The following is a 26,646-nucleotide window of genomic DNA, read 5'->3' as shown; positions in this document are numbered from 1 at the left end:
GATGGGAATGATGTCCTCGGATAAGTGAATCGATATTGGAGATGAATCTCATTTTAGTTACTACAAACCTGCTGGACCATTTCCTGAGATATTGTATAAAGCGATTGAAAATGGCGTGGTGTGATGTTGAACAGATACACTGAACCACAAAGAATTTCCAAAAAAGGAAACAGATAAAATTTTTGTCCCGAGTATATATAAATGGCATGATTCTTCTGATTTGCTCTTCCATAAATATCTCCACAGATACTTACATATTTTATTTAAAATTGATTTGGGTTTTAAGAATTAGAATGTTTACCACCTGTAAGAAACTCTTATAAAACAACGCATTCGTGTTTCCACATTTCTAACAGGATGCTGATGTAACACATTTTACTTTCAACATTTTATTTTATTAAAAATGTTATGCCATGTGTCATAAAGGTTTTAACAGTACAAAACTACAGTCATAAAATGTTATCTTTGGATATATTGATGTCAACTGGAGGGTCCCACTGTGTACATCTAGTTCTTAATTTATTCTTATAACTTAGAGTTATATTTTGATAGAGTGGGTCAAACAACCCTTTCTATTGCTTACTTTGCCTTGGACAAGTGCAGTATTAAAAATGTGGAACACAGGTGGGTTTTTTTTGCTTTGTTTTTGGAGGTGGGGTGTCACTGATTCAACTAAAAGGGGTATTCATTCTGGCACATTTAAATTCTTCACGTGCAATTTAATCTAAAGAACAGGGTGGCAGGGGAGGGGAGAGGGGCATTCAGTTGTTTTGCAATGGCAAGCATTTCAGCAGTCAACTCCTAGAACAGGTGCTGTTATTAAGGAAGTTTTTAGATAACAAAGCTAGGGGAGAGAAAAGCCCGACTGTTTCTATGACTAAAGTCAAAATGTGCTGGAAACGGTGTTCAGTGTCAGAGGAACTCCCGGCACAGACCACGGACTGGGGTTCCACGGGGATCTGAGCGGAGCTGAAGGAGAGATGAAGTCAGAGGAACTCCCGGCGCAGACCACGGACTGGGTTTCACGGGGATCTGAGCGGAGCTGACGGAGAGATGCAGCTTTTGTTTTGTCCCGGATATTGTTTGGGGTTGGAGTGGGACTGGGAGTTTAATGATGCTGGCACCAGGCCTGAAATGCAATTTGCTATTTTTATTACTCTGTCAATATGGTGCATTAAGGTCCTCAGTGTTCTTCAACAAATATAAAAGAAATACAAGAACCCCTTTCCATCAGGCATTGTAGAAATTAAAACAAAATATCCAGTGCGTGTTCCCCAACACCACCGTCTAGATTAAAGCTTGTGAGTTAGTCTAATTTATTCATTTGAAACGAGGATGGAAACCTAAAGCCACATGGTTTCTAGGGTTGCCTCTGGGGAGTCTTTCCAGCAGAGCCCCGTCTCTCCTGCATCGCTACAAGAAGGTAAAGCAGCCAAGCTGAAGACAAGGCCCCGTTCTTGTCTCACAACCATTTTCCTCTTTGTTTCCTGTTGGAAATAAACCCAGACTAGTTAACTAATAACCAAAGGGCAGATAAAATGGAGACAGCAGATGTGAATGAAAAGAGAGAGAACAATGGAAGGTTTGCTTATCACCACCCACTCTTGTTCCTTATTCTTTTTAATGACACATTAAAAATACTGAGATGTACTAATAGGTAAGATGTACTTTGGCCATTAAACCACAAGTCCCCTCAAGCATAAAGTACTACATCCCTCCCACCCCAGGAATTTCATTTTCTTTTTTTGATCCAGAAATTACCAAATTATAACATGCAAAATAATTTTGAAAATTGCTGGTCACTGAGATAAATGTGTGGTTTTTGTCCAATTTTTCCACACAATTACGCTAATTTTTCACCCAGCTTTTCTATAAAATCTCAGCAAAACAGTATTTGAGGTCATTTGTTTTTGCAGGGGGAGAAAAAAGTCGCTCAAAACTTTGGGTCATAATTTAAGTAACATCCTTGTTTTATTTTTTTAAGCTGGTGAAAATCTTCTGTAATATAATTGCACAATAGTTATGATTTAGTTACAGAAGTGATTAGCAATATGATAATTAGCTTTGTAATTAGTTTACATTGTTTGCTTGCATATTTGTTATAAAGCAACTGAATTACCCTTGCCAACACCCGAGCACTCTTAACCCATTCTTCTTTGCTAAAGTTATCAATGAAGTCTTCTTGTTCAGCAGCCTTTCCACACCACTGGGTGGTTTTATTGTTGTGTATTTATTTGTTGCATGCATTTATTAATATCTCTGACCGGATTGATTGTTTACTCTCTATCTCTGAAGACACATTCTTTTTCTATAAAGGGTCATACGGTAAATAGTTCCGGTTTTCATGGATCTGAGCATCTCCGAAGCCATTCCCATCTGCCATTGCGTCACGAAAGCAGCCACAGATGATACGAGCACCAGTGACTGTTACTCTGTCTTAAAATATGTGGTTTACAAAACAGGCAGCAGGTCATATTTGGTCCATAAGCCATAGTTCTTAAGGTTAAACTTTCTCAGGACAAGGACAATGATTTATCCCCCCCCCCTCACTTTTTTTTTTCTTTCACTACCATCGGGTCAATGCCGACTCTTAATGACACCCATGTGGGTTTCCAAGATTGTTTAACTGTTTACTGAGTAGAGAGCCCAGACTTTCCCCTGTGGTGCTGCTGGTGGTGTTGACCTGCCATACAGATGGCAACCCAAGACATAACCACTACACCCCCAGGGCTCCATAATTCTAGTTAAATCTCAGTAGTAATATTTATTGAAGGAAAAGTTAAAATATATTTATTTACCTGATTTATTGTAAAACATTTGAATTCATGCTATGGATATAATATATATTAAAACCAATTATACATACATTCAGAAGACAACTACAATTCCAACTTTATTCATGTTAAGGGGAAATTTTCTAAACTTCAGTGATCGTGTTTTTATTTGGAAAATTAGATATTTAAAGGTATAGATGGTTGACAACTATTCAAAAATAGCTAGTTTGCCTCTAATTTCAGGTATCCAAAATCTGAACATATCTCAAAGTCTTGAAATGTAGCATCATTTTTTAACAAGTCCTGGCAAATTGAACACATATCCCATTAGTAGGGATAATCATAATTTCTCACATCTACTTGATATCAGGTGCAAAAAATATTTTAAGCAAGTAGAAATCTCATTGCTATCAAATTGATTCTTTCCCTTAGCAATCTTATAGAACCAAATTGAGATGTTCCATTGGGTTTCCTAGGTTTTACGTGTTTAAAGAAGCAAGCAGACTGCCCCATCTCTCCCCTGTGGGGTGGTGAGTAGGTTTTAACAGCTACGCTTTCCATTTGCACCTCAGTGCTTAACCACATATTGCCATGGTTTAGTTTCAGAAAATGACAACTATTATTTAACTACTCAGTTAGTCCCATAAACTATACTTTGATTCCAATTCTTAGGGACCCTCAATCCAAGCAGCAGGCTCACCACACCTGAGTTAATTCCAATTCAGAGAGGACCTGTCCCTGTGAGGTTTTTTTTTTTTTTTTTAGTTTTAATAGAATTACATTTTTGTTTTTTATCATTTTATTGGCGGCTCCTGCAACTTTTATCACAATCCACACATCCATCCATTGTATCAAGCACATTTGTACATTTGGTGCCCTCATCATTCTCAAAACATTTTCTTTCTGTTTGAGTCCTTGGTATCAGCTCCTCATTTTTCCCCTCCTTCCCCCACACTCCCTCCCTCCCTTACAAACCCTTGATAGTTTATAAATTATTGTTATCTTCATTCAAGTCCTATGGATTGGTTGGTGGTTCCCAGCTGCTGACCTTATAGTTAGCAGCCCAAACCTAAACCACTTCTCCACCAGGGTCCCTTCAGAATGGCCATATAAGGTGTCTTTGGTTTTCATTGTTAGGTGCCACTGAGTTGGTGGCAGCCCTGTGCACACAGAACAAAATATTGCCTGGTCCCGTACCATCCACAGACTTGTTCCTATGTAGCCACTGTGTTGATCCATTTTGGTAAGGGCCTTCATCATTTTCACTGCCCCTCGATTTTACCATATTGTCCTTCTCCAGGGATGGGTCTCTCCTGACAAAAGGCCCAAGTGTGTAAGATGAAGTCTTGCCAACCGTGCCAACCTTGCACTCTGGCTGTACTTCTTCCAGAATAGACTTATATTCCCTTTTGACAGTCCATCATACTTTCGCATTATTTGCCAGCAACACACCAGCACAATTCACATGTATCCATTCTTCTTTTGTCTTCTTTACTTAAAGATCCGACTTTCACGCGTAATATGAATCCAAAACAAACAAGTTCACTGACATCCAGTGGCTTGAGTTGGGTGTACCTTCTTCTCCAAAGTATTATCTTTGATTTTCCATATTCTAAAGAGGTCTTGTGCAGCAAATTTACCCACCTCAAAGAATCTCTAGTTGCTTCATTGCTACTTCCATGAGCATTGATTGTGGATCCAAGTAAGACAAAATCTTGGACAACGTCAACCTTGTCTTACCGTGTCATCATGATACCAACTGGCCCAGTTGTGAGGGATTTTGAGTTGGATTTCAGATCAATGTAAAGGGGACAAAAATAGTTTTCTGAGTGGAGTGAAAATCTAAAAATGATTTTCCTTCCTCAGTCTGTATTGACCACCAAATGATTGGGCGAGACGACAGAGATGGTGGTGCAGTGATGACACACGGGGCTGCAATTTGCATGGTGGCAGCTCGAACCCCCTGCAGCTCCTGAGGAGAAAGACTGGACTTTCTACTCCTGTGAATAGTCATAGTTTTGGAAATACACCAGGGGTCACTATGAGTCAGCACGTTGACGCAATCACAGTGCATTTGGTTTTCCCATGAATAGAGGCTGTTTGCATTGGCATCCCCTGGCCATAATGATCCATCTGTGAAGCAGCGGGAGGGAGAGGAAATCCAAGACCTTCCGAAGATCATGCTCTAGACCGCTGCTGCAATAGCACAGGCCTAGATCTGTGGCACAGACACTATGGGACAGAGAAAGAGAAGCGATACTCAGACGATGAGACAATGAGGCCAAAAGCACATATGGCTGAGAGACTGAGTATCCAGTAGACTAGAGACTTGGCTGCTGACTAAGAAGACTTGGACCGATGACTGCATCTTTACTGTCTATGGATCCTGACTTGTGTTAACCTATTCAATCCCTAATTGTATTCCCTAATAAATCCCACAATTGTGAGTATTGTCTGTGAGTTCTGTGTGGGCTATTCAATGGATGACCAAACCCCGGAGAGAAGGAGAATGCCATGGGAGGAACGGTTGGGTGGGGACAGGGTACGTAAAGAAGAATGGAGCTGGAAACATGTACGAGTCTATTTGGGCCATAGGGACATCAGAGGAGGTCAGCTAGGCGTATCCGCCACCACTGTTAATGCACTTTCACAGGCTCTACTCTTTAGGGAAATAGACTTCTACAGCTTTCTCCTGCAGAGAAATTGGGTTCAGATCTCAACTTTTCAGTTGGCTGCTGAGTACTTGAGTACTGTGCCACAGGGTTTCACGTGACTTAGAACTCGATAGCAGGTCCTTGACGCAGCATAAGTCTATCCTCTCACAGTCCTAGAGAGCAGAAGCCTGAAATGAAGATGTTGGTAAGGCCCTGCTCTTTCTTAAGACCCCAAGAGAGAATCCTCCCTCCCCTCTTTCAGCTTCGAGCCCTTCTTAACTTATGGCCATCAGTTTGATCCTAGTTCATTGTGACAGGGTAGAACTTCCTCGGTATGCTTCCAAGACTGTGACCCATTGCAGAAGTAGAAAGCCTTGCTCCTGTGGTGGTTTTGAACTGGTGACCTTGTGGTTCAGGCTTGGCGTCCCTTAGTTTATCTGCCTCCTTCCTTCCAATGTTTACCTCTATGTATTCCTAGCCCATTTCCCTCTTATGAATGCCCTACTATGTGTTATGTGCTTCAATCGTCTCATGTTGTTGTTGTTAGGTGCTGACACGTTGGTGCTGACCCAGTGCTGCCCCACCTTCACAGTTGTTAGGTTGGAGTCACTGCTGTTGCAGTCACTGTATCAATCCATCTTCAAGGCTCTTTCTTGTTTCATTGCCCCTCCATTGTATAAAGCGGGACACTTTACGCAGTTGCCAGGGACTGGTCTCTCCAGACAACGTATTCAAAGTAAGTCAGGTGAAATTTCTCCATTCTCACCTCTAGGAGCCTCTTTACAGGAACTTAATTCATTGAATTTGCGACTAAGCCTATATGTCTACATCTTAATTATCACATCTACAGATACTTGTGTCCTAATAGCACCATATTTCTGAGGTTTGTGAGATGATGTCAAAGAAGCAAAGTCATGAAAAAATTGGAAGGAAAAGACCAAAATGGACATCAGCACAGATTCTTAAATTTGCTTTTGTATGTAGTGATAAGACAAATGGAAAAAACGCTGAAATAAATCATTGAAAAGATGATTTCAAATTTTAATTTGAAAATATGAAATTATATATATGACATGGAGTTAGAATACCAAAAGGGAAGACCGTGTGTGGTATATATCAAACTGAAAGAACTGAAGAAAGAAATCTGAGACAAGTTGTCCTGTTAATGACGTCTATGAGCAAAGCATTAAATAATGCAGGAAGCCCAAAAGAAACTGGAAAGACGATACAGTCACTGCACCAAAAAGAAAAGTACCCAAAAGTAAAAGCACAGAGAACATCAAGCCTTTACTGATGAAGATCAAAGATCTGTGTGTATGGAAAACAACACAATAATGATGTGATCGATTTTAATTCGCACAGACACTCAGATGTGGTCTGGAGCTGATCTTCATGGATAATAGGGACACGTCCTTATGACAAATGAAGTTCCAAAATTTCACAAGTTACTCCTCAGAAACTGAGGGCAAAGAGCATACACTCGGATTGAAGCAATTATTTGTACCATACTACTTCATACAAATATGCTCAGGCTTATGCATGGGTCTGGGTCTATGTATGGCAGGCTTGTCCCTATGGGCCTCTCATAGTGTCCCATAGCAGAGCAAACTGTAGCCCTGAGCCATTGTCTGGCCCTGTCCATGGACTTCGGGCACTGAAGCGGGTCTCACAGTAGGAAAAATAAAAACAAAACCAAATATCCTCAGGCCTTTTTTACAATTACAAGTTGGTGGAAAGTGAAAATTATGCAACTTTCATCGAAAAGGAAATCAATTATCTAGGATGACTTGGAAAAGTTCTATGAGCCAAACTCATTGTTATATCTCAGTATCAAGTCAGACATCAGTGTTTAAAATATTAATTTGGCAAGAATCATAGTAACAATAGCAACTAAAGTGGACATTTTATTGTTAAAATTCTAGTAATCTTATTAATCATTTATTTCAAGCTTATCTATCTAAATTGATTATGGCACATTGTGAGTCAGATTGAAGTCTTGAATCAAGGCCTTGATGGCAATAAAGAGCATTATTAGTGCTGAAATATAGATAGCATTGATTTCCAATTCTACCAATAGCCTTTATTGACCATGAGACAGACATTACTTGCATCTCTCTTCGAAAACTCCCAGAAGTCCTGTGAGACACTGTTGTGTTTACCATTGCTCAGAAGAGGACACTGAGGAATAACAGCTAGGACTTCTCGATTAGCTCTGTGATGGGGCACGGTCAAAACGCATATGAAAAAATCCCATTATAGCGGGGGCATGGGGCGCTAACCCACCCAAGGGGAGGGTATTGTTAATATCTCCACAGGGAAAGAGGGACCAGACTTCAACCCCTCAACGCATGAATACTTTCTTCTATTAAGTTGCCATTCTATGATGCTTACCCTCCAGATACAACCTCTGAAGACAAAGCAGGTGAACAAGTAAATGTGGTGAAGAAAGCTGATGGTGCCCGGCTATCAAAAGAGATAGCAGCCTGAGCGATCACGAGGTGTCAAAGGAATCAGGTGTAAATCATCATCAGAAAAAAAAATATCTTACCATAGTGAATGTAGGGGGAAGTGCAGAGTGGAGACCCAAAGCCCATTTGTCAGCCACTGGAGACTCCCTCACAGAGGGGTCTAGGGGAGGAGATGAGTCAGTCAGTGTGTGATGTAGCACTGATGAAGAATTCAGCTTTCCTCCAGTTCCTAAATGCTTCCTCCCCCCCCCAACTATCATGATACTAATTCTACCTTGCAAGTCTGGATAGAGCAGAGGATGTACACTGGTGCAGATAGGAGCTGGAGACACAGGGAATCCAGGGAGGATGCTACCTCCAGGACTAGGGTTGTGAGGGGAAATACTGGGAGGGTAGAGGGTGAGTGGGTTTGAAAGGGGGAACCGATTACAAGGGTCTACATGTGACCTCCTCCCTGGGGGACAGATAACAGAAAGGGGCATGAAAGGAGACGTGGGACAGGGCAAGATAGGACAAAATAATAATTTATAAATTATCAAGGGCTCATGCGGGAAGGGGGAGTGGGGAGGAGGGGGGAAAAAAGAGGACCTGACGCAGAGGGCTTAAGTGGAGAGCAAATGCTTTGAAATTGATGAGGGCAAAGAATGTACAGATGTGCTTTACACAATTGATATATGTATGGATTGTGATAAGAGTTGTATGAGTCCCCAATAAAATGTTTCAAAAAAAAGAAAAAATCCCATTATCTTCTCATTCAATTTTTCCACAAATCTTTGAAGCCTCCCATTTGTCGTCTGCAACACTTTATGTTTCAGTGTGTGGTAGATGCTTTCACTGTTGCCCTGCTCTGTGTAAAGCATGTTGGCCAGACCTCTGTCCCCATCTCTTTACTTCAAAATTTTCTCTAGGGCCAGTAAGCATTCCGTTGGAATGGAACATCCTGAGAATTCACATTTCCACATGCGAACACACGTACATCACACTAGAAACCCTCATTTTAAAATCCTGCTCCCCATGAGGTCCTAAGGGAGTATAAAGCATGGACTTTTGGGCCAGGACGTGGCACCCCATCAAACTCATCCAGAAAACACTCCTAAAGGCCAACAAACAGACCTCGAACTACTAACAGATTTTTTTTTGCTGTCTTTTTGTTTTGTTTTTTCTTTTTTTTTCTCTTCTTTTAAATTTTGTATGTCAGTGGCTTTTTTGTTTGTCAGCATGTAGGTGTTGCTGCTGTGGATGCCATGTTCTTATTTGCCACTTTGGTGCTGTCAAAGCCATCAGCATTTTAATGCACATATTACTATATCTACAGGTCCACCTAGATAAGATAGGCTGGACAAACAATGTGAGAAGAAAATAATGGGACCAATGGTCCTGGAGGGACATGAGAGTATGGGAGGTAGGTGAAGGGAGGAAGTGTTGGCCAACCCAGGGACAAGGAAACAGCGAGTGGTTCAAAACCAGTGGAGGGAGGACATGAGAGAACTGGTAGGGAGTGACGAAGGGCAAGGTAACTGAGAGGAATTACTGAAACCAGAATGAAGACTGAACATGGCAGTGGGACAGGAGGAAAGCATAAGGAAATAGAGGAAGGGAATAGGAGGCAAAGGGCATAGATAGAAGACTAAATACAGACATGTACTTATGTAAATATATTTATGATTATGGGGGAAATAGACCAATGTGCATATATTTGCAGATTCAGTAGTAGGGTAGCAGGTGGTCATTTGGCCTCCTCGAGTGCACTCCCTCAATACAATAGCACCTTGCTCAGCTAAATGGTCATTCCATGATACCCACCTTCCCTACATGATCACTGAAGACAGACGTGTCCATAAGCAAACGTGGTGAAGAAAGCTGATGGTGCCTGGCTATCAGAAATATATAGTGTCTGGGGTCTTAAAGGTTTGAAGGCAAACAAGCAGTCATCTAGCACAGAAGCAATAAAGCCCACAGCAAAGCACACAAGCCTAAGTGAACACAAGGTGTTGAAGGGATCAGGTAGCAGACACCAAAGAACAAAAACCATCATTGTGTGATCACCTTCCCCACATAAACGCTAAAGACGAATGCGTGCATAAGTAAGTGTGGTGAAGAAGGCTGATGGTGCCTGGCTATTGAGAGATATAACATCTGGGGACTTAAAGGCTTGAAAGTAAACAAGAGGCCATCTAGCCCAGAAGCAACAAAGACCACATGGAAGCAGCACACCAACATGTGTGATCATGAAGGGCTGAGGGGACCAGGTTTCAAGCAACAAAGACAGAGAATAAAAATCATATCATCGTGAATGAAGGGAGTGCGTGATAGGGACCCAATGCCAATCTGTAGACAGCTGGACACTCTTTGCAGAGGAGTAGTGGGGAGGAGATGAGTCACTCAGGGTTCAGTGTAGCAACAATGAAACTCAAAACCTTCCTCTAGTTCTTGAACGCTTCTTCCCCCCAATTATCATGATCCCAATTCTACCTTGCGGACCTGGCTAGACCAGAGGATGCACAGCTGTGCAGTTGGGATCTGGAAACACATTGAATCTAGAACAGATGAACCCCTCTGGACCAGCGGTGAGAATGGTGACACCAGGAGGAAAGGGGGTGTATACAAGGGGAACCGATCTCAGGGATCTACATGTAACCTCCTCTCTTGGGGATGGGCAATGGCAAAGTGGGTGAGGGGAGAATCCAGGCAGTGTAAGATAGGATAGAGTAATAATTTATAAGTTATTAAGGGTTCGTGAGGGAGGGGGCAGCAGGGAGGGAGGTGGAGAGAAAAAGGAAAATAAGTTGATTCCAGGAACCCAAATGGAAGGTGAATTTTGAGAATGATGAAGGCAATGAATGTATAAGGATGCTTTACTCAATTGATGTGTGTATGGATTGTGATAACAGTTGCATGATCCCCAATAAAATTATTTATAAAAAAAATCCTGCTCCCACGACTCTGGCAACATCTTATTCAGTACAGCAGAATTAAGCATCAGATATTCCTAGTAACATTTACTCAATAATGCATACCTTATTGGTTGCCTTCCCTTCTCTAGCTCACTTCACCTTGCTCTGTCAAAGTTTCAAGGACTTAAAACCCATTAGAGCTTTGGTGCCATAAGGGGTTACACGTACTGCAAGCCACAAGGTCAGCAGTTCTTAACCACCAGGCACTACCCAGAAAAAAGATGAGGCTTCGCAGTCTCAGAAATCCACAGGGGTAGTTCTACTCTGTCCTATAGAACCACTGTGAGTTAGAGTTGACTCGATGGCAGTGCGCTATGAAGCTTTGTCAGACATTAAAACCCTAGAGTACAAAAGAGAACTGCCCCATAAGATTGCCAAGGTTGTCTGCCGTTGTATAAGTAGATTGTTGGACCTTTCTCTCTAGGAGAGGCTGATGGTTTAAACTTCTTGCCATTTTTGTTTTGTTTTAATAGGCCTTGCTTTAGAATGCTTGTCTCGGGTTGTGCCTCTAGTGGAACCCAAACTGACACCACACTATTTAATCATTACAAGGGAAGGAGGGGCTTTTGAGGGATAGATTGTAGAGAGTTGGAAATGAAGCTTTAAAAAATTAAGCCATTGTATTCAAGTGCATAAAGCTAGTGAGTGCCAGACTTTAGTCTCACCCTTGCTTCAGTCAGCAGAATTAAAATTCATAGACACCTACACTCTCTTTGAAGTAGATGCATGACAGCTCTCTGTCTCAGAGAGGAGTAGAATCACAACTGGGAGGAAAACACCAAAAAGAAACAAAACGACCTTCAACACAATCACCAACCTCAACACAAAGACCTGCAGATGAAACTAATTTATGATTCCTTGCTATATTATGGATACAAATCTGTGTAATTTACATGTTTTTCCCAGTGTTTTATCCCACTTTTGTCTTTTCACTCATTAGCAGTGCCCTTGAGAGTAAAAATATTTTTATTTTATTGAAGTTCAATTTAGTATCTTGTTTTATAGTTCAACTTATTTATATTTAAGAAAGAATTTATAAACTCAAGATAATTTTTGTCTGATCCTCCATTGTGATCTAGAAATAACATAGTTTAAGATGTTACATTCAGGCCTAAAAAACATGTTGAGTCAATTTTTGTATATCTTATGTAGTAAAGAACAAAGCAGCCAACAAATAATTTCAGAACTCTTTATTGATATCTTCATTCTTTCTCATAAACAATGGGGATTCTAAAAGCTCATGGAAAAACTTGAATTGACAGGTAACTGAAATTTTGATAAAACACTGTACATGAATTAATCTATATGGAATCTCTGTTATGTTAAAATGATCTGTGTATCTTTTCACCAATGTCATAATTTTATTACAGTACTAAAATCTAGTAATATAAGTGCTCCATCTTTGCTGTTCTCTTTCAAACTTGCTTTAGTTTGTCTAACTTCTTTGCATTTTTTATAACATTAAAACAAAAAACTTAATTTGGATACATAAAAATTAAGAACCTCTCCAGATTTGGGGCCAGATTGACTTAAATTTATCAAACAATGTGTGCTGAATTGACATCTTAACAACTTTAATTTGGCTAATCAAAACCATGTACCTCATAAATTAATTTCATTATCTTTAATTCATTATCTTTAATATTGTGTTGAAATTTTTGGTGTGAAGATGTTTCACAACATTTTTCAATTTTACTGATGCAACTATAAATGATATTCTTTAATTTTAATTTCTGTGTGCCGACTTAGAGTGTAAATAGAGTTGGAATTTTTGTTTATGAATTAATTTTATTTTTGAAGTCTTATTAAATTCATATAAGTTCTTATAAGCTTTTAGTGTATGGAATTTTCTACTTAGAAAATATGTACATATCTATGCTAAAGGCAACCTTCCTATCTAATCTCAATGTCTCTTATATATTTTATATTACTTTATTGCTCTAGTTAGAGCATTCATTACAATGTTGAATCGGAGTTCTGAGAGAAGACATCCTTGACTTGTTCTTGATCTTCATAGAAAATTATTCTGACTTTTACCATTAAGTATGATGTGAGCTGTAGTTTATCAAAGATGCCCATAATCTGTTTGATGAAATACTCTTCACTTCAGAGATGAAGAGACTATGCAGAGTTTTTATTAAGAATGGGTATTAAATTTTGTGCAATGTTTTTTCAGCATCACTGAGATTACTACATATTTTTTAAAAGTATCTCTTTAAAAAGCTGATTTGCATTGATTGATTATTTTTAAATATTAGACCAATCTTGAATTTTGGAATTAAACCAATTTAGTATATTATATAATATCTCTTATTTATTATTGGTTTTAATTTGCTTAAATGTTAACAATCTTTCCATATATGACATATAGGACATTTATCTATAATTAACTTCCCTGTAATGTTTTAATCTGGTTTTAATATCTTGGTGATGTTAGCCTCATAAACTGATCAGTGATGAATTACTTTCTCTATAATATTCTGATGAGAATATACAGAACTATAATTGATTCTTTGGCTCAAAACTTTTGAGCCATGTGAGTTTCATTTATATATTTGACAGAAGTCAACAATGGGGGAAAAACAAACAAACCTGGGCATTGAATTTTCTGTATGAGAAAGTTTCAAAGACAATTTCAATTTTGTATTCTGCAAAAATAACTTCTTTTAGAAAAATTGATACAGGAATTTTCCAGTGAGAAAGAGATGAAAGATTTTCCAAATGTCCAGCTTGTCTAAAATACTATACTACTCTATTATTCTTGATATCACCACAATCCCCCGTTAGTATATTCCCCCATATCTCAATCTGCAATTCACTAAATCCTCTCACAGAGCTCACAGATTGTTAAGGAAATAGCTTCAGTGGGTCTGGAGCCTGGTGAATCCCAATGTGAAGTTTAGACCTCCACCTGGAGGAGCCCACTCATCCACAAAGCTGAAGAAGCTGGAGAGTCAGGTCAAATGATAACCTGAAACTCAAGTCCCGAGAACCAGAGGTCAGGCAGAAGATAATCAGATGCAAGACACTGAGCAAGAGAGCTAACATGTCCAGAGTTTCTCAGTGCAGGTGGAGACAGGCAACATCCAAATATGAAAGTAGGTCTTGTTTGTATAGCCTGGGAAAGTGTCACACGGGGACTCATGTCAAGAAGTCTTTTGTAAGGAAGTATTTTGCCTCAGCAGTGCTTTGGGGTCCATGTACAACATTCTCATGAGCACAGTGAAGTGTCCTCAAATTCCCATTCTTCTCAAGGCTACCCAGAGTTTATTATAGTGCACACTGTTGAATGCCTTTGAATAGTCAATGAAACAAAAGTAAACAACTCTCTGGTATTTTCTGCTTGAGCCAAGAGCCACCTGACATGAGCAATGAGATCCCTTGCTCCATGTCCTCTTCCGAATCTGACCTGTACTGCTGGCAGTTCTGTCAATGTACTGCTACAATGGAATGCTACAACCATTGTTGGTTGATCTTAAGCAAGATTTTACTTGTATGAGATATCAATGATGCAGTTCCACAGTTTGAGCATTCTTTGAGGTCACTTTTCTTTGGAATGGGCACAAATATGGATCTCTTGCAGTCGGTTGGCCAGGTTGCTGCCTTCCAAATATCCTCCCAGAGGTGAGTCAGTGCTTCCAGTGCTCCCTCGGCTTCCTGTAACATGTCATTGGGCATGCCATCAATTCCTGGAGCCTTGTGTCAGGGTAATGTATTCACTGCAGTTTGAACTCTTTCCATCAGCATAGTTGCTTCTTGCTCATAGGTTACCTCCTAAAAGGGTGCAAGTGTCAACAAGTTATTTTTGGTACAGTAACTCTGTAAATGATCCCCATCTTTTCTGGATGCTTCCTGTATTATTCAATATCTTGTTATAGAATCTTTCAAGATTACAACTCAGGTTTGAATTTTTTTCTAGAGTTCTTTCAGTTTCAGATATGCTGAAGGTGTCCTTTCCTGTAGGCTGGCGAATTCCCGGTCCTTGTACTATTTATTCTATTTGTCGTTGTCTTCTCAAGGTGTCCTGAGCAATTTTTTATTCAGTTTCCTCCTTTCTTTCTTTCTTTCTTTCTTTCTTTCTTTCTTTCTTTCTTTCTTTCTTTCTTTCTTTCTTTCTTCTTTCTTTCTTTCTTATGTCTCTCTCTCTCACTCTCTCTCTCTCTCTCTCTCTTTCTCTCTCTCTTTCTTTCTTTTTTTCTTCCATTTGCTTTAGCTATTCTACAATTAAGAGACCATTTCAGAGTCTCTTCTGACATCCTGTTTGACTTTTTCTTCTTCCTGTCTTTTTAATGATCTTTTGCTTTTTCCCCCTCATCTTGTCAAGTCTCCTGTCATTCGTGTTCAGTGTGTCGAATTCAGGTGGGATAGACTTGAGGTCCTATTTTGGCACTTGTGGACGTGTTTTTATTGTCTGGAATTGTTTTCAGATCCTGAACTTACATATGGCCATTTTCTGGTCTGTTCCACAGTTGGCCCCTAGTGAGCTCTTACCTGCTGATACTGACCTTCTCCATTGTGTCTTCCCACAGGTGCACTCAATTTTATTTCTGTGTATTCCATCTGGGGAGGTCCATGTGTATAGTGGTTTTGTTGTTGCTGCTGCTGCTACAAAAGGCATTTGCTATGAACAAGTCCTTGGTTTTGCAAAATTCTATCATGTGATCTCCAGCTTCATTTCTATCACCAAGTCCATATTCTCCAACTACTGTTCCTTCCTCTTCATTTCAAACATTGTCATTACAGTCACCAATAGTGATGTTCAATGAATCTTAACTTGTGTGTTTGATCCAGTTGAGGATGATTTTTTGGTAGAATTCTTCAATTCACCATCACTAGCTTTTGCGGTTGGCGCATAAGTTTGAATAATAGTTCTATGTCTTGAATTTCTTTGAAGATGGATAGATGTAATCCTATTACAAAGAGCACTGTACTTCATGATGAATTTAGCAAGGTCTTTTCTGACACTGAATGTCACGCCATTCTTCTTGATTGTGTTACTCCTGGCCTAAGAAATCCTAAGACCTTTTTGATTCACAAGTGCCAATACTAGTCCATTTACATTCACTCATGCGACAGTATCGGTTTTCATATCTTCAATTTTATTTTTGACCACTTAAATTTTCTCTGAAATTTGTATTTCATACATCCCTCTTTCTGATCATTAGAAGATGTCTGCAGCTTTTTCTCGTTACCTTGGCTTCCTCTCAGTCAATGTATAGGGTCCTGGAGCATTAGAGCAGAAAAGGCAGGCATTTTTCAACAGGAACATATTCAAATAGGACATAATCAGAAGGGAGCTGGGAATAAGGAGTCCTGTTTAAAGACTGAGTCACACGAATAGGGTCTCTATCACAGGAACCATTTAGGACTCGGCTGAGAGGCCTAATTTTGAGAGCCATGATGTTGAAGCACCTGATGACAACCATGGCTAATCTGCTTCTCATTCCATTTCGATTCATTTAGTCTTCAGACAAATCTATGCTTTTGAATTTTGATTATTGGGTTTCCAAACTTATAAGTATTATATCTTCTGTATAAATCGGCATATTTTTTCATTAAGAAATGATTCTCTATTTCTAGTGATATGCTTTGCACTGAGATTTTAGACTGGCATCGAGAGTCTAACTAGGTATTGTTTTTGTTTTATTATGTTGGCATAATATATCCCTCTACCATACTATTATCTTTAAATTTCACAATTGATATTAGTATTTTGTTGTATTTGGGGGTTTTGACCCAACCTCTGCATTTAGTTGTGGCATTTAGACCATTTAAGATTAATGTTGCCATCTCTATAGTTGATGTTAAATGTAGCATATTGTTCTAAGTTTCTTGTGTGTCCCAGTTCTTCTTAAGTACGTACTGCCACAGTTTCTGGTTTCTTTCAGTTCACACGAGTAATTGTTCAAATTCCAAATTACCATTATTGTTGATTAATTACCTAAAAACCTTTGTTTACTCTTTTGTTACTTTAAGCTTTATAACAAATATCTTTAACTTATCACAGTAATATTGTTTCACTTCACATGTATTATATCAGCTTTCTAGTAGCACTTCCATTTCCTCCTTTTAGCAGTTATGCTGTAGTTTTTATATATTTTCCATATGTTATACAAAATTATAAAGTAGGATACACATTTTGTCTTTAACAACTTTAAATAAATAAGTAAAATATTATGCATTTAATAATGCATTCTTATTTGTGATACTCCCTGTGGTAGTGCCATGATTTCAAGTCAACTTGATAAATAAGTGTAGGGGTGGAGCCTAGCCTATCAATCAGGTCACAGCCTCCTTATGGGCGTGGCAACCTCATGAGGATCCTGGGATGTCCTCTTTCTCTCCCTGGGAGACAGGCCACACTCTCTCTCTACTTTGCCTTCCTGTTAAAGAGCCACACTTAGAGAGCTGGAGGAGCCACATGAGACCCACAGCAGCACTGTGATACTTCCACCACCAGTGGCTCCACAAGACTTTTCACCCAACGGCCTGTGAGATTCCTACATTCGGCATCATGGCCTGTGAGTGCATGGATCTGAAGAAGGACTTCTGCACTAGTATTGGACTTATGGGCTAGTTTTGGACTTCTGCACTAGTATTGGATTTATGAGCTAGTATTGGATTTATGGGCTAGTAATGGACTTATGGGCTAGTATTGGACTTATGGGCTAGTAATGAACTTCTGCACTAGTATTGGACTTATGGGCTAGTAATGGACTTATGGGCTAGTATTGGACTTATGGGCTAGTAATGGACTTATGGGCTAGTAATGGACTTATGGGCTAGTATTGGACTTATGGGCTTGATCTGGACTGGGCTGGGACATTTTTCCAATATACCATCACTCTTTGATATAAAGCTCTTTCTTACACATATATGAGGATCTCTGGATTTGGTTCTCTAGGCAACCTGGACTAACACATTCCCATCCTTAGCTATGTATCCAATATTATTATATTCCTATCTAATGTAGCTTGTCTAAGACTACTCTTCTATATTAAATACTTTTCAAATTTTTATTATAATGCTGCAGGTGAATAATTTCAGGTTTTATATAAAATATTAAAAATTTTATTTCACTTTCATTTTTCAAATTTATTTTCCCTGAATATAGAAATTTTGGTTATAATAGGCATTTTTATTATTGCTGCTGCTGTTTTCTTTCATTGCTTTAGCAATCTTTATTGTCTCATACAGCATGTTTTATGCAATGACACAATGCTATTTTTATCTTTTTGCAACATATATGCCATTTCTTCTTACATAGATTTTTTAAGGAATTTTAATGTTTGTCCTATTTTAATTGTTGATATTTTTCATGTTTCGTGTAAATATTGCTTATCAAATTTCTTTGCTATATGAAATAATCATTTATTTTTATTATTTTCATCCATTTGCCAAATTTTCTACCACTATTTCTTCAAATAATTTTTCTGACTCCTCATCCTCTTTGAATACCCATATCATGTATATTAGATGTCTCAAAGTTATCCCACAGTGTATGATGCATCTTTCTTTTTTATTTTAAAAAAATGTTCAATGTTTTACCTTCTTTAATTTTACATTATTTTTTTTATTGATATTCCTTAAAGGTTCATAATATTTTCTTTTGTAGGAGTAATCTCACCCAAGGTTTGGTTTTGTTTTTAATTTCCATAACTGTGCACATTAATTGTGAATTCAAGACTGCATTATCTGACCCAATATATTTTTAAAAATCAGTAATCAAGACAATATCTTATTTGTTCTGTCTCCCTTGTCTATCAGGGTGGCTATAGGAAAAATACACATATATACACATGGACACATCAAAAAGTTTTTGAAATAATCATTGTTTTTCATTCCATTTCCTATGAAATGTGTACATGAGCTGTCGTCCTAACATCAAAGATTTAATATTTTGGACAAATGATCCGAGTCAAAGCTAGAGGTTGTCCACACATTGGGTGAGTAAAATTGTCCTTTCAGAAGGGCAATGATTGAATGAAATGATGCAGACCAGAGAGCTGCATAAAGCCGTGGAGGTCTAGATATCGTGAGATATGAATATATTAAATTACCCAATAACTCTGCATGTTGGTTTTCTTTTCTGAGCATGCAGATTATCATTATCATTATGTCAGCTTTCAGATTATACTATAACTATATGGCATTTAGGGAGTTGTTAGTGGTTCGACATTTGACTGCTAACTGCAAGGTCAGCAGTTTGAAACCACTCCACAGGGTAAAGATGAGTCGTTCCATGCCTGTAAAGAGTCTCAGAAACGCACGGGGTGGTTCAAGCCTGTCCTATTGGGTTGTTGTGAGTAGGTGCCGATGGATAGCAGGGAGTTTGGGTTTGGATTGTTTCAATTTGCGTTCTAGGAAACTCTGTGGATGACATGGTGGTCTGTCAAGTATGGAATGAAAAAGTGCGGCACACATACAAAGACCTGAAAACAAATAGAATTTAGTTCTGACAGTTTCCAGAGAGGGAACTACAATGCACTTCAGATAGGGTTACACAGAAGTTGCGTCGGGGACAAGGCAGTGACAGCTGCAATTGGAGATAGGCCTGTGTATGACCAGCCAAATACGATGAACTTGGTTTTACTGCCTGAAGTCCTATTGGTCCGAGTGTACATTTCTGGAGAGTTCGAGCCAGAGAGGCAGACATTTCACTGCAGGCAATGAATGGTAAGAGGCATCATCAAGAGGGCAAGGAGTAGCCAGGACTCTTCAGGAACTGGGTCACATGATAGCAATAGGGTTTTGAATCAAAGAAATCATTTAGGTGACGATTGAGAGGGCTAGTTAGAGACTACAGCTGTTGAAAAACTCTGTGACAAGTCACAAATCTTACAAATCAGGTGAAAACACAATGCTTTTTCTAACACATACACACACAAGTCCCATTGCAATGAATTGGCTCTATAACAAAAAACCTATTTTTTGCATGTGATAATTTACTTATAAGAATTCTCTGTGGTGAAGAAAGCTGATGGTGCCCGGCTATCAAAAGAGATAGTGTCTGGGGTCTTAAAGGCTTGAAGGTGAACAAGCGGCCATCTCGCTCAGAAACAAATAAGCCCACATGGAAGAAGCACACCGGCCAGTGCGATCAGGAGGTGCCCAAGGGACCAGATATAAGGCATCATGCAAAAAAAAAAAAGATATAAGTGTGTGTATGTATGTGTATATATGTGTATATGTATATATGTATGTGTATATATATATTATATTAAATGAAGGGGGAAGTGCAGAGTGGAGACCCAAGGCACAAGTGTCGGCCAATGGAGATCCCCTCATAGAGGGGCTTAGGAGAGGAGATGGGTTAATTAGGGTGTGAGGTAGTATCGATGAAGAACACAGCTTTCCCCCAGATCCTGGATGCTTCCTCCCCCCAACTACCATGATCCGAATTCTACCTTGCAGGGCTGGATAGGACAGAGGCTGTACACTGGTACATATGAGGGTTGGAGGTATAGGGAATCCAGGGTGGATGATACCTTCAGGACCAAGGGCGTGAGGGACGATGCTGGGAGAGTGGAGGGTGAGTGGGTTGGAAAAGGGGAACTGATTACAAGGAGCCACATGTGACCTCTTCCCTGGGAGAGGGACAGCAGAGAAGGGGGGAAGGGAGACCCCGAATAGGGCAAGATATGACAAAATAACGAGGTACAAATTACCAAGGGCATATGAGGAAGGGGGGAAAGGGGAGGGAGGGGGGGGAAAAAAAGAGGACCTGATGCAAGGGGCTTAAGTGGAGAGCAAATGCCTTGAGAATGATTGGGGCAGGGAATGTATGGATGTGCTTTATACAATTGATGTATGTATATGTATGGATTGTGGTAAGAGTTGTTGGAGTCCCTAATAAAATGTAAAAGAAGAAAAGAGAAAAAAATGATTAGGGCAAAGACTGTACAGATGTGCTTTATACAATTGATGTATGTATATGTATGAACTGTGAAAAGAATTGTATCAGCCCCAATAAATTGTTAAAAAAAAAAAAAGAATTCTCCTAATTGGTTACTATATTTCTATTTCAAAGAGGTGGAGACAGAATCACCAATAGAAAACTTCTATCCAGAGGAAAAAAGAAGTAACAGATAATTTTTAGTGCCAGAGGCAAGATTATATCATTTGATGCTTATGTCAATATTTTCTTTCCAATAGAAGTAATCGGAATGATACCTAATGTGCTTCTGCTCTTGATTAGCAAAGTGCATTCGGTACGTATAGGAAAAGTATTGATTTTCAACATATTTATAATAAAGCAATACAAATGTCAGTGGATATCATCCTACAGCAGGTGAGGAACTAGTTTTATAAACCAAATAGCTGTGTGAGTTTTGTTATGCTGCTAACTTATTTAACAACTAGTCTTTGAGGATTCAAGCTGTCAAATTATTTTATAGATAAATAACACTTTCTGATTTTTGAATACTTGACAAAATTAGTTGATTTTGTTTTATTTATTTAATTTTTTAAAAATAAGGATGGTACAAAAAGTGGAAAATTGAGTTAAATGTTAGTGAACTTTTTCCATGATCTTTTTTGAAGACCTTTGTACATACAAGCTCATTAATTGGATGCCAAGTTCATTTAATTATCTTCTTAATCCCTTTCCATAAATCAGGTTAACTGAGTAAAAACTGATCATTATGAATTAACATAATATGTGATCTTTGTCAAACAACCAGCAGTGATTACTCAGTCTAACTCAGTGAAAAGAACTAGTTTGGCCCCAAAACATAAATCCTATGAAATTTCATTTAAAACACCCTTGTGTTGATTCAGTTCTTTGTCGACTTGACCAGACAGATGTCACAGTGTTTTTGCAGTTAAAGCTTTGGAATTCCCCATGATGTGACTCAAAAAAAAAACAAAAAAAACAACCCTCACTGTCACTGAGTCATTGCTGACTCATAGTGACCTCCTTGAGACTGTGACTTTACCAGAGTAGAAGGTCCAGCCTTTCTCCTGTTGAGATACTGGTGATTTTGAACTACCAATCTTGGGGATCATAGCCCATCACATAACCACTATACCACCACAGTGTAACCAACTCCATGATGGCCTCTGCTTTGAGTTTCATAGCAGTTAGGAAAAGATTAGAGTACAATTGAAGGGGAGTTTCCTCTCAGGTGATGCCTACTTCTCCGTCGCTGCCTTTGGATTCATCAGTCTCTGCCTCCACCAGCTCTAATCATCCTGTGGTGTTCTTTGTTCTCTGGTTTGGCTTCTCTGGAGTGCCTTGCCTAACACAATCTTCTTTCTGGTTTCCACCGAAGGGAGTTCCACATAATTGAACTAAACTCTAACTGGTATGTAGAATCATTTCTACTCTACCCTTTAGAAAGAAGAACCCTGGAAATGTTCCCTTCTATAAATTAAAAGCAAGCAAACACACAATTGTACACATACCAGAAGAGCTTAAGAAATCAATATTTTATGTGACATTTGGATTTACTTTTTATATTTTGAGGAAAATATATCTCAAAGTAATAAAAAATAAAACCTACCTAAGTGCTATTTTTGCAGTATTAGTTCTCATTGTGATTTTATCTATAGGCACTTGGAAGTGGATAATATGAATACCTTCTCATAATGGCTCACTGGAAAATTAGTATATTTTCTAAATCTGGTAGTGATCATTTCAACAACTCTTGGAAAAAAGATTCAAAAAGCAGATAGATTAAAACATAGGCTTTCTGTACTTAAAACAGTAATAAAAAGTCATTATCAATCAATAGACCTTATTGAATGCTTTTAATTCCTGAAAAATAATACTTTAAAATATATTGCATAATTATTTTCGATGCTCACAAACTCAATATAATCTGACTCTAAACTATTGTATATTAATCTGTTGAGACAGTTAGATTATAGGATTTTTTCCCACAGATTGACTTAGAAACATTTTTACTGGTAAAGTGTTATTTTTATTTTGTATGCCTGCTTCTCTGAAAAAATTGAAAAGCATATACAACTGTACTTCAATTGGTAAAGACATTATTTTAGATAAAATTTAACTGTACAATAGATCATATTTAGTTTAGAGAATCAAATTTGACCTCCAAATGAGAAGTGAAAGGTTATATTATAAATCTATATTGACCAATATCCACTCTTATCCTTTCTCATTTCATTTGTTTAATATTTATCAAATTAGATTATTATTAACTTATGAAATTAGATTATTAATAGAAAGATATGCCATTGTATTATCAATGTGAAATATTTGTGATATATTTATCAATATATTCTGATTGCTTTGATTGTGAATGCTGAAAGAAAAAACTACATTTATGAACCTTTGTATTGGAGTGATTTAAAATATTATATAAAGATTTAAGTTTAGAAATAAAAACTTAAAAAACTGGAGTAACTTTTTTCAAATTAACCATCAAGAAAATGCAAGAGACCTACTATGGAATTTAGAAAGTGGTATATCTTTATAAATTTCTCAAAAATGGGAACATCTATAAAATATTATCTGGCTATCACACCAAATATTCATAGATATTAATTAGAGCTGGACAGTCAGCTCTGATCGGATTAGAAAGTACATTTTACATTAAGCTAAATTAAATGGATCTTAATCACAGTTGATTGTGATCTACACAGCAAGTACCTTTCCACACTCAGTACAACAAAAGGGAACATCCTACTGATGCTCTCTGCTTTCAGACCAAGTCTATAAGACTCAGTCATCACATACCTGTTTCATATCCTTTTCTGATTCCGACCTGATTCCAATGTATTGCTACGACGCTTTGCTACAAACTTTGTTGATGATCTTCAGCAAAGTTTTGCTTCAATGAGTTGAGCATTCTGTTGGATCACCTTTCTTTGGAATGGGAATCAATATGGCTCTCTTCCAGTCAGTAGATCAGGAAACTGTTTTATAGACTCCCAGGCATAGATGAGCGAGCGCTTCCAGTTCTCTGTCAGCTTGTTGAAACTTTGCCCTGGGTATTCCATCCATTCCTCAAGACTCATCTTTGACTCATGTTTTCTGTGCAGCTTGACCTTTTCCCTTCGGTGTCCCAGGTTCTTGATCGTATGGTACTTTTTGAAAGGGTTGAATGTCCTTCAGTTCTCTTGGCTACAGTCATTGTGTATTCTTCCCATCTTCTTTGGATAATTCCTGAATTAGTTGATGTTTTGCTAATAGATTCATTAAATATTGCAAGTTGAAGTTTGTACATTTTAAAAAAATTAAAACAAGCTGAGAGTGTTCTTACTTTCTGGCTCTAACACTAGTTTTTGCACGTTTCATAATACTTTGCCTTCCCAAACTGCCTTTTGAAAATTTATATTCAGCTGTTTTACTTCATTATTTCTTTCACTGGCCTTGTCTGTATTATGATTAAGAGCACGTTTCAGTCTCTTTTGACATCCACTTTGATCTCAAGTAGCTGCATAAAATCTATCATAGACCACCCCTTGTCAGCTTAAAACTTGTGCACAATTCTTTGACTGTATATCATCTCTGCACAAATACAATAATCATTTATATCTGCATGTGAAAGGATGCAACTAAAATGCATACAACCAAAAATTCACTACCTCCTTTACGTCTTTTTCTAAAAGTAAGCAAAGTTTTTTATATTTGATGCCCAGCAATTGCAAGTGAACAATCACTTATAGCTGAATTTTATATGCCTATCAACATCTTCCTCCCACCTTTCCTTCCCCAGATACATTATAACAAGAGAGAACTATCCTGTGGGGTTCAGCGGAGATCCTCCCTTGTTGCAATTCCTTGAGATTAAAGAGACCACAAGAATTTAGAAACCAGCAAATTCATATCTTTTTCTCCAGCAATTTGGGGTACCCAATTTCTAAATTGCCCATTCCTATTAATCCAGTGATCTGAGAAAACATATATTCTTTGATGTGAAGAATCTTCATTTCAGTTGGAAACTTTTGTGTCTGCATCCATAAGCCATGGCAAATCTAGATGAGGTCATTCAGCAAGACATAAGCAATGTAAACCAGCACACAGGGTCAAACATATTTCTTTTCATCTGGTCAGGTTATGGTCAACTCAGTCCTAGCTAGTCCAAGGTTTGTGATTTCCATTCAACTCCCCTTCTACGACCGACTACGGGCTGCTTCACATATTCTCATCAACCCTGGCCTCATCACGCTATGCTTTATCAACTTCGGTGCAAAACAACTCTTTAGGCTTCAGACCAGCTAGCCCTCTTCCATCTTTCTTCTCCAGTTTCTGTAGACCATCCATCAAAAGATAGGTCCTTCTTTCTTTATAAATTCATGGATAAAGGTATTAAAGGCATCTCTATACTCAAAGAAAAATGAGTAAGCCAATGTTGCTAAATCACTAGTTGCATATAGCAAGAGATCGGAGCAGTAAATTAGACAGAACTAGAAATATTCCAAATTTTACATTTGTATAAGCACGGTCTTTCTCTAATGTGAATATCATGATCTCTGGAAAACTGAAAATTGATTTATGATTCTAAGAATATTTTACTTGTTGTCATTTCCTGGCTTCAGGTTGGAAATACTCCATATTCTTTTTCAGTCTGCTCTAAAACAGCAGTGTCGCAGAGGGGACTTCTCAAGCCAAATAGACGCATTTTTGAGATTTAGGCAGATGACTTCAATAGCAGAAACCAAATTATCACATAGAGACTCAATTATCTGATAAAATGCATCTGAAAACAGTATTCAGTTTTAAGGTTATTGTAAAGGTTAATTGAAATGATACCATGGAGAACTTAGAAGTAAATATAACTATATATTATTTAAATTTTGTCAAACGCCTGAGATGGGGCAAGATATAACATGGTGCTACAGTGGAGAGACTCATTAAGATCTTAAAAAATGCTTTCTAAGAATCCAATGTCTGCAATTCAGGCCGCTGACACAAGCACTTTTGACACTAAGTGTTCTGAAGGCCTCCTTGGGTGTTTCAAATGTGTCCATGCTGAGTCACTATCAAGAAAGGATCCACAGTGACCTCCTCCCTGGGGGAGAGACAGCTGAGACGTGGGTGAATGGAGACATCGGACCGTGTAAGATAGGACAAAATAATAATAATTTGTAAGTTATCAAGGATTCATGGGGGAGGGGGGTTAGGGAGGGAGGGAAAAAGTGAGGAGCTGATACCAGGAGCTCAAATAGAAAGCAAATGTTTTGAGAATGATGAGTAAACAGATGTACAAAAATGGTGCTTGACACAATGGATGGATGGATGGATGGATTGTGATAAGGGTTGTACGTGCCCCAATAAAATGATGGGGGGGGGAAAGAGACTGGGGTTACCAGAAGAGGCACCTTAAAAGGAAGACTTGATAGTTTTCTGAGAAATCAACCACTGAAAAGTCTGTTGAACAGAGTACTCGCTGATGTATATGGAGTCACCATGAGGGATAACCAACTAAAAAGAGCTGAGCTATTTTAAAAATTACAGAGATGAAGGAACCTACAAATTACAAACTTCAACATATCTTTGTATTTTTGAAATAATATATTCAAAAGAGACATTGTGACTGTACTGAGGTTAGTAAATCCAATGGTAAAGAGGCTATGAAGCCGCGTTCTGCCTTCCTTGGGTATCTTACTGCTAGATACACATATTCAATCTTTCAAATAGAGATGAATACTACACTGGTCAATTAGTATTTAGATCATCGTATAACTATGCAATATGTTACAAAGGACTAAAAATAAATATTTTAAAAGAATATACATATATGAGCTCAGGCTTAAATTTTAATAAACACAAAATATAAATATGTGATTTCTTCCATTTACCATCTTCTGGTCCTTTTAATGATGT

At 38.3% G+C, this 26,646-nt stretch overlaps 1 non-coding gene across 1 annotated transcript; it reads left to right on the top strand.

Moving 5' to 3' along the window:
• Positions 1–6,965: 6,965 nt before the first annotated feature.
• LOC142462022 (small nucleolar RNA SNORA42/SNORA80 family) lies at positions 6,966–7,102 on the top strand. The gene has a single exon (XR_012787172.1). It is a non-coding gene; the product is annotated as a small nucleolar RNA SNORA42/SNORA80 family (small nucleolar RNA).
• Positions 7,103–26,646: the final 19,544 nt, after the last annotated feature.

This window comes from Tenrec ecaudatus, chromosome 11, assembly GCF_050624435.1.
Source record: "Tenrec ecaudatus isolate mTenEca1 chromosome 11, mTenEca1.hap1, whole genome shotgun sequence".
Lineage (NCBI taxonomy): Eukaryota > Metazoa > Chordata > Mammalia > Afrosoricida > Tenrecidae > Tenrec > Tenrec ecaudatus.
This window is presented reverse-complemented; position numbering and strand designations above follow the sequence as displayed.